Genomic DNA, 7,149 nt, shown 5'->3' on the forward strand with positions numbered 1-7,149 from the left:
TGTGTAGTCATGATTTCTCCCTTTCATAATGTGCTCAAGCCTAACCACCCCCTCACTTTAAAACAGGTAGAATGCATCTGGAGTTTTGCGGCACTAATCAAATTCAAAGTATTTCAAAGTATTTTATTTTCTGTTCCTGTTTAGTGTCATTCAATAAATTTTGGGTAATTTCTCTCCAAGGATGACCACCCCGTCTTGGTTTCAACTTGAAAATGATACAAAATAGAGTACTTTTTATGGAAAATTGTATTCACAGTCTACAAACTGCAAGGTCCGAGTCTCAATGTTAAGGGTAAAATAAAGCGCCACGGTTCATTCTAGAAAGTTGTAAAACGATGCATTTTCCACGGAACATACGTCCAGAATTACTTTGGGAACAAAAACAGTCAGGGAATTAAGAAGCACAGGCATAGTTCTCGGAAACATATACGGGTTTATGCATCAGTGGCGTAAATCTTGGGGGTGACGGGACAATTTATCCACCTCGGAATGGCTCAATGGACCATCCTTCTACTTCAGGTGATATTAACTGCACCATAAAAGATATGTATTGTATTATTTTGAAATTTCAAAGAGCATGAATGGAGAACAAACGGTACAAATAACTTTAAACACACACCTTCCAGCTGCACATCAGCATCCCAGTTAGCCTTATTTTTATCTTTTGTTTCAATATTTCAAAGCGAAATTTATGGCCTTGTTGGTTTTCGTACCAATAAGTATTTCCATATTCATCAGCAAAACCGTGATATCCCAGGAAGGAAGCCTTTATGTTACTCAGGTTTGTAACACAAAACGTGCTGCATTGTTGTAGATTTTGCTGGACTAAATTTTCTGTGCTGATTCACTGCTGTTTACGTGCATTCTCTGACAGGTTTTTAGTAACAAAATCCTGGCTTCGTACAGAAACGGCTACATAATAAACTGTGTCTTCCCAGGCCTGGATGACATTTCAGCAACACCGCCCTCAGTTGTCCAGTAAAGCAGGGATAATTTTAATTTGTTTTTCAGTACATCAAACAAATGGGAGTGTAGAGTCTTCATAGATTGAAGAATTATGCAGCAAAAGTTTGTCTATAGGAAGATTCATGCGACTACACTTAAAATACAAAGTTTCGACGTAAAGTATTCCTCAAATTTGAACAAGATGAGGCAGGTTGATGTATCATAATCCTTTTCAGGTGTTGTATTTTATTTGAAAATGGAGAACAAACGTTACTTTTACATTATATTTTTTTGTCATTTTTCTTTGTGTTTTTCTCGGAAAATATTTTCATATAATTAATTTTACTTTTAGTTCATGACATTAGTTTTAACCTTTATTAAGAAACGTACCTATCAATACTTCCAAGATGATAATCTAAATATTTTCCGAACGAGGGATACTGTAAGCATGGTCTTAATTTGTGGAAACAATGAAGTGTAATTCTCAAATCAGCTGTTTGCCAAACTTGCAAGTTAGTGGTGTAAAATCTCCTTGCAGTCAAATCAAAAGTATTTGATAATTTGAACTAGCATATTTCTGACGGAGACGGCTTATACATACAAACCATTTGGACTTTTGAAGTAATGGAGACATGTCAGCGCCCTGTGATCCACTGGTATAGAGCTGTATAGACGCAGAAGATTCAAATTTTAGAAACAAAATAGCCGTATTTTATGTACAGTATACAGTAGAGAGTGCAGCTATATAGACTGTTTCACTAATAAATTCATATTTATGCACGCGTGTGATTTTCATAATTTATTACCAGGTTTTCTGGCTAGCTGTGTTCATTTTTATCTTCAGAAAATCCCATTAAATCGTTTTTGCTGTTAGTTTCTAATCTAAACGGGATTTTTTTCCTGCTGGATCTCGCGCTAACAGGAAAAAGTATGGTTGTAAAGGGTTTTTGAAGAGAGCAAAAAAAGAAAAAAAATTAAAACCTTTAGCAAAAACTATTTTAGCGATTTTCTGAAGAAAACACTGAACAAAGCCAGAAAACCGGAGAGAATTAAATGATCACAAAATCTTACCCCGGTAACCTTTTCAATGGCCCTTTTCGGAAAGGTCAATTGTGTGCAATTGAGCTTAATCGTGAATTTATTGGTGAAAAGGTCTATTGTCTGCTGTAACAAGTTAAATCCCTCTAGAGTGTGTGTAAAATCACAATGCAGTCGGAGGATTTGAGACTGTTAGGGTTAATGCAACGTGGTTGTGTCTACCCATTTTCCACTCTGGGTGAGACTTGCTTTGTGTTAAATTCCTACCGTCTCTTGGAGTTAATACAATATACTAGCCATTGTGGGTGGACCTTGGTTACAGTTCTGTGCTGGGTGAGCCACAGTCTGTTGTTAGTGCATAGTTTTTACAGTCTCGTTGATAATCAGTCAAAGAGACTACATGAAGAGTTATATAAAAGTCACTGACACTAGTTCGAACTGTAGTCATTTCACCGAAGTCAACTCCTTTCCGTCTCTGGGCCAAATGTTTATGCACCAGTGGCGTAAATCCTCGGGGCGGGACAATCTCTTTACCTCGAAACGGCTCATTGGTTCATACTTTCACTTCAGATGTTATTCAGGAAACCCTAGGTGATGTGGAGGGAACCGAAAAACTGTCTTATTTTGAAATTTCAAACAGCGTGAAAGGAGAACAAGCGGTATAAATAACGTTAAAAGTATACTCACAATCAATTTGTTTTTTAAATGCGCCACTCATTTAACTTAGACCATGTTTGGCTACTTTGCGTAAAAAAATATATATATATTTCTCTTCATCAAATTAACCTTACTTCGTGATAGTACCTTTGTGCGATTGTGCTCTCTAGTATTTCATGAATTTACGCTCTAATACCGGAAGCTCATTGCCTTGTCCAACATATGAGAGGTTTTTATCTGGCGTACCAATAGCCAAACCAGACACTGAACACAGACTGCAATCTTTCTATTGGCTTCCCATGATTTTGTTTTTGAGGGAAAACACATTGGTGTAATGTGTTATCAGTGTCTTTACACACTCTTTGCGTCCAATGCATGCCCTACCTGTATGCACTGACAATAAAGTAACAGGAGAAACTTGGTCGTGTGGCAGCCCCAATCTTCAGCAGCAGTCTGCTGTTGTATACGAGGACATAGATCATACCCTGGAAAAACAGTGTTAGTGTTCAAACACCTTTTAAAAACCACCTATAGTTACTTTTATTTCAAAGGGCTTCTTAGCTCCCACGTAGCAACAAAAACAAAATGGGACCCACTCAGGTAATTGGGCAAAACTGGGATTCAAGTGGGGCCCAATTTTGCCCATCTGGCCCACATGAGAAACGCACCCGAGTATTTTAGTGTGGCCCAAGTGGTTAATCAGGGCAAAACCGGGTAAAAATTGGGATTTACATGGGCACACATGTGGTTTAAAAGCGTTACACAGGCAAATTGCCTTTTCATGACTAACTAGCTGATCGTTTTATTGTCCAGAATAAGATTTCACCTTTGCAAATCATCTCACACAGTTGTTCATAAAAATGTAACAGTACATTTACAAATTGAGCAGATATAATAGGAATGTGACACCTTTTAAAGAGGAAAGATTGAGGCATAACTAGTATCATCAAAAAGGTCGTGGAGAGAGATTTACAATGGTGATGGAATCACTCTATTCCGACATATAAATGTAATGAAGATCAAAGCCAATTGGTTCCATGTAAAAGGATCAAAAGAACTCTGTGACCTCGCATCTGCTATATGACGGCCCATCACAAAAGAAAATTGCAAAAGAATAATTAAATATTCTGCACATCCCGTGCTGCCAATAATCCGCAACCCGCAACAAGTTACCTTTATCCGCACTCAGATGATTGCACCCAAGATACTGACGGATTATTGGTGCTAATTATCTAACCCAAACTAACAATAACCTGGGGCGTCTGCCAACACTCTGGCTATCAAGTCTTTTACCACTTTCCTAGACGATGGCCTTCCGACAACCCTGTCCACCTCTCTCCCACACTGTATCGTTCTACCCACCGTTACCGTTGGCGTCGCCGATCCGTTGTAGCGAACTCGATGAGGGCGCACCTTTACATTGAGGAATCAGTACCTGAATTGCTCTTTGCAGTAGCGCACACAAAAGGAGCGGTCATACACAGCAATCACACACATGTAGCCAAACCACGGTTCACAACCATGCACAATGCATGACATCAATAAACCAACCATAAAAACTTTACACGTGTAATTAGGCTCCTGCAACAATGGGGCTATATTTTTCTAAAAAACCTCCCTGTCCACAATTTCGACCCAGGATTCGAACCCACACGCCATTCATCACAAACCATTATAAGCAGACTAGAAATATGTAGCGGGCATGATATGAAAATTATGGCACCTGCTTACATTATTTATTTGTTTACTAGTTTACGCCATTTTATTGTCAGCCAACCAGTGGAGATTAGTGCGTTTCCGGCTAAGCTAGCGAAAAGTTTTCACACGCTGTACGAAAATACAAATATCCGAAATCTGAAGGATAGGGCCTAGATATGTTTAAAAATAACAAGAAAAACCCAGGGATTCTGTTCACAGAAGATAATTATTAATTAACAATAAAAATAAATAAAGGGCCTAGCTCGAAGTTGTGTTGAAGTTGGGGATGACTTGTCCTGGCTTCACTTGGCACTAAGCTGGGGAGCCTGCAGTTAAAAGACTTGCAGTTCAAGGGGGCTTGAATGAATTCTGAGGATCGTTGGCTACGTGAAGATGGTTTGCAGGGCTCGAATGCACAGTCTCTCCTTCCCCGGCTTGAGTAAATCAGGAGTGGGGAACACAATGCATGCGACTCCGCTCCAAGTCACTCCCTGTCCAGCAGTACATACAGCTCAATAGGCTCACTGATGTTACCCTAGTGCTTCAGTACTAGTGGTGTCTTTGCCTAGAGCAGGACAGGGACGAATATGTAATTGTGGCAGGTTCAATGCAAGGAGAGATCACAGAGACAACAGAACAGTCTGTTGAGTTCAGTAGCCAAGTCGAGTGAAGAACTAACTGTACTAAGTAAAACAGTTGTATGGACTATCAAAAGTGAAAGTCCCTTTAAAACACTACACTGTGTGTGAGGTTGTCATGGTTACCAGTGCTGGTCAATGCTCTCGTCCACCTGGGTACCTCATTTGTCTGTGTGGGTTGGTCTACACAGACATGACTAAGGTGCTAAAAGGACACTGTCCAAGACCGGTGTCTGAGGAATTACAAGGTTACAACTGTTGCGTATGGTGTTCCATATGTGCCAGTCGCATTTTTCGACGGGCGTCGCATTTTACAACGGGCGTCGCATTTTTCAACTTGCGTCGCCTTTCAATGTGAAAAAGCCATTAATCATCAATGGTCAACCTTGGTCCAGCCGGACCTGACGTTGTTAACATGGATGCTAAAAGTGTGCGTACATATTTTTAATGATTATGGAAACGGATAAATTAGCATGTATGCGTCGATTAACTGTATGTAAATAAATTAACAGCCCTGTAATGAACCCGATTACTCGTGGAAGTTCACCTCGCTCAATTTGGTTTCTCACTTCTGCAAGCTTTTTGAGTGAAAAATGTCCTCGTACTGATGATTACTAGTTGCTACAAAAATCAAACCCAGTAGAGTAGGCCTATTGTTCACTCTGGTTGGTATGGTATTTGCCATCTTGAAGACATGCTTCCCGAGGGAGCGCTTATCGCAGTACGGTCTATAATTTAAAATGTAACTACCCTTGGCGAAGAAATGTCACGCACCATAACTTAGAGAAATTTTAGTTTTTCTTGGTTGAAAGAAGTTGTCAGCAATACAAATCACGAAAAGTTTTCCGAAAACACTTTTTGAACCATGAAAATCTGTTTCCAGAGGAAGCCAAGACTGATCTTATTTTTTTCATTACAGTAGTAGAAAGGTATTTCACACATTGGAAGTTGTTCTGGCAATGGAAATCTGAGTCCGGGAAATATGAGTGACTCATAATCAGGAGGTAAAAGTTAATTAAGATGAAACTTTAAAATGTCAAGGTTCTGGGCAATTAAATCGATTTAAAGCAAAAGGAATACACATCAAAAGATTAAACACCCAGATATAAGAACTGAAATAGAATAAAGAAAAACTAACTACTGAATATATGGAACCGTGGTAAAAACTAGATAAAGGTGAATCAAGTCAAATGATTGAAACTAATCAAGTAATAAAACACAGAAGAATATTGCAAATTCCAAGACTTAACTTGTACAAGAGGGAAATATCCCTCTCTTCACTTTAGTCAAGGGAATGTGATTATTCAATGTATGCTAGAAGTAATATATCATGAAAACCTAAGTAAAACCTAAACCTAGGAATCACGTCTAAGTGAAGTTTTACTTAATTTAGACAAGTCGCCAGAGATCTTTTACATGAGAATGGTAACTTCCAAATCAATGGAAACTCATACAGCAAGTGAAATTCATTCAGTGTTCTGGGACTAGGAAGTCAGAATGTTTGGACGGATCGTGGACGATAAAAGAAATGGTGTTTGGATCTGGAAACAACAGATGTCAACATGGATAGAACTTCTAAAATAGACTTTGGCTTAAATTAAGACGTGCACATTCTTTTACTCTTTCAAATCATTCTCAGCCAAAATTACAATGACTGCAATTCAGAAACGCAATATGATATTGACCTATGACGACTTGGTCTAAACGTTGAGATAAGAATAGACACTTCAATCTAGGCATAAAAGTAAGACAAAAGTATAATCAAACTCACCTAGAGCAGGACAGGGACGAATATGTAATTGTGGCAGGTTCAATGCAAGGAGAGATCACAGAGACAACTGGACAACTGCTGCTGGACTCAACAGTCCCCGTTGAGTTCAGTAGCCAAGTGGAGTGGAGTGGAGGGTCACTGGCCACTGAATTTATCTGCTCCTCCTCAAGGACTCTTGTGGTTGGTTGCAAGTTCTGCTACCGACCTGCCCACACGCGCTGCCAAGCAACCCACACATTTCTACGAAACTGCATGACCTAACTCTGGGGGAGTTAGAATTTCAAAAAAATGGGGGGGGGGGCACAAAATTCATCCCATTACAAATATCAAAACACACACACAATGCAGTTCTGTGTGACTACACGCCTCATCCAAGTTTATTCAGTGCAGATTTTTCATATT

This window comes from Acanthaster planci, linkage group LG02 (genome assembly GCF_054643075.1).
Source record: "Acanthaster planci isolate LZ-2023a linkage group LG02, COTS_SCS, whole genome shotgun sequence".
Lineage (NCBI taxonomy): Eukaryota > Metazoa > Echinodermata > Asteroidea > Valvatida > Acanthasteridae > Acanthaster > Acanthaster planci.